Here is a 2818-nt window from a genome sequence, read left to right on the forward strand (position 1 = left end):
GGATTTCGATATAATAAGGATGAAAAGTTCATTGATACAGTTTCAGATTTTATATTATAACTAGTCTTTAATAAACTACAACTCGTTGAGTTTTGGTATAGTATCAGAGAACAGTCACAATTATGTGAAAAAAAATTAAATATAAAACAACGACTTAAAGGCATTGAAGAGCAACAAGATATGTAGCCTTCGAGAGACCAAGATCCAAGAAAGAATGGGTCAGCATTGAGGTAAGCCTGAAATTCTCTGCTACTTTTCTCATCAAGGCCATTTCCAATTTGTAAACTGCATTGAACTAAGATGTCTTAGTTGAAGTGGATACTAAAAGATTATTGGGTTGTGGCTGTCGCTTGTTGGTGACTTTAGTAAATTCCCCAAATATTTTATTGATATAAGAACATCCAAACCTGTAAAGAATTTTTATGAGTTTATTTGAGCCAAACTGATGACATATGCTGGGGAGTAAGATATCGAATACTCTGAAAAATAAGTTTGCAGTTTCTTCTATTATTATGTGTTTCCTTGAGGATGGTTAGACTTGAGAAGTAGAGATATGAATTGGGGCATTTCAGAGGTGATGCACAGAAACAGTGGACAGGGCATTGCTTAAGGGAAAGATAAGCCTTTTGCTAAAGAATTTATATGCCTTGTGTATATAAATATACATACTTATATGTAGTATCATGGTGCTGATGAGATAAACCCAGGAGTTCCAGCCACCAAGGAGGAGGAGTGGTCCTGGAAAATACTTCACATTTTCCATTGAGATATCTGAAGGGCTACAGCCTACTAGTAGGAATATACAAGATGAGCGTGGAACATCTTGTAGTGCCAGAAAGTAAGGGAGTGCTCAAAACAGAAAACAAAAACCAAATTGCCCATGATGATGAGTGTGTGCCAAAGGGACATAGGAGCCAACTGAAAGAGCTCCCAAATGACCAAAAGTAGAATAATCTGAGCAACAAAGTAAGTAGTATTGAATTATAACCCAAAGTATAAAATAAATATCCATAATTTTATTATACAAATAAATTATTGAATAAGTAAATAAATAGGGGTGTCTAGATAAATCTGTCCATGCAGAATAGTTCCTTCACTTTACCATTAGGAGATGGAGTATAAAATATCCTACTCCTTAAGAGTAGGATGTACATAATGACTTCCTTATAAAGGATATAGAATGAAAAGGGGGAAAAGGAGTGATTACTGTGGAGAAATTGGACAAATTAGGTGATCAAGGTTAACATCAACATGTCATGTTGATGATATGTACTTGTGATATAATGTGAAGAGATTGACCCTTTACCTCTGTAGTCATGCCTCCCCAAATCTATAACTCCAGTGTAATCATGAGAAAAATATCAGACATCCCACTTGAGGGGCGTTATACAAAAAATACCTGATCAGTACTGCTCAAAACTGCCAGAGTCACCAAAAACAAAAACAATATTTGAGAAACTGTCACAACCAAGAAGAGCCTAAGGAAATATGATGAGTATATATAATGTGGTATTCTGGAAGGAATCCAGGAATGGAAAAAAGACATTTGGTAAAACTAAGGAAATCTGAATAGAGTATGGATTTTAGTTCATAATAATGTATCAATAATTGCTAATTAATTGTTACAAATGTACCATACTAATATAAGATGTTAATAATATGCTAAGTGTGTGGGATATGTGGGCCTCTCTGTATCTTTGCAATTTTTATGTACATCTATTTTACAATTAAAAAGTTTATTGAAAGACTTCAAAGAATACAAAGTTTATTAGAGGAGATATGAATGTAATCAAAGAATTTATACCATGTGGCAAGAATCCTAATGAAGGTGAGTGTTTGGTGGGATGGGATTACAGAAAAGAAAGAGGCCTCTGGGAAAAGTGGAGATTATTACAAAGGAGAAAACATTTGATCTGAGGCTTGAGGGAAAAATAGCAGTTGGTCAGCCAAAGAAAAGAGGGTAATGAAGTACTCATCTTGTTTAGATTGCACTTACTTAAACTTTACTGAAGCATAAGAACCGATATGCATCTTCTCCATTTTGAAATGTTTCTTGGAATGCCTCATCTGTTTCTCTTGACTGGACTCTGATCTATGGAATTATAGTCCTTTGCCACTGGATTGTCTAATTATTAGGAAGACGAAATTAGCAGGAATGATTTTTAAACGGATTTTATAATTCCCTTCTTGAGCTAAAGGTTTGAAATCCAATGTAAAGATTTTATTGTCACAAACCATTTGATTATTTTATGTCAAGGTTTCTTGACCTTGAGCTAGTGAAATTTGATGACAGATTATTCTTTGTGGTGGGGTGTTGTCCTGTTCATTAGGAGCATTCCTAGAATCCTCTAGTTGCAATAGCCAAAAAGGTCTCTAAATATTGCCAAACGCCCCCATGAAACATTAGAGAAATACTGATCTTTCTAAAACTCAGATAGCAAAGTTAATTGTAGGCCCTAAAGGCAAGTACTGCTAAGAAGTTAAAATTCTGAAATACCCTGAGGATGCTTCTCATAGTATAAGATATCTCAAGATCTCTTCAGAATAAGGTGTATCTCCTAAGGTCTGATTTGGGCGAAATGTCAGAAACCAAATGCAGACTTTCTGCTGTTTTATTTCTTTAATTAACTAATCAATCAATTAATTAATTAAGTAATCAAACATTTATTGAGAGCCTGCCATGTATCAGGTTGTGTGCTAGGTTCTGGGGATTTGGTGGTGAACAAGATGAACCCAGCTCCTTTGATGCAGAGCTGATTGAATTCTGGTGCAGGTCCCCAAATCTTTGGACATTGAAGACTGGATTTACATGTAATGA

Source organism: Pteropus vampyrus, unplaced genomic scaffold (genome assembly GCF_000151845.1).
Source record: "Pteropus vampyrus isolate Shadow unplaced genomic scaffold, Pvam_2.0 Scaffold2, whole genome shotgun sequence".
NCBI classification, from domain to species: Eukaryota; Metazoa; Chordata; class Mammalia; order Chiroptera; family Pteropodidae; genus Pteropus; species Pteropus vampyrus.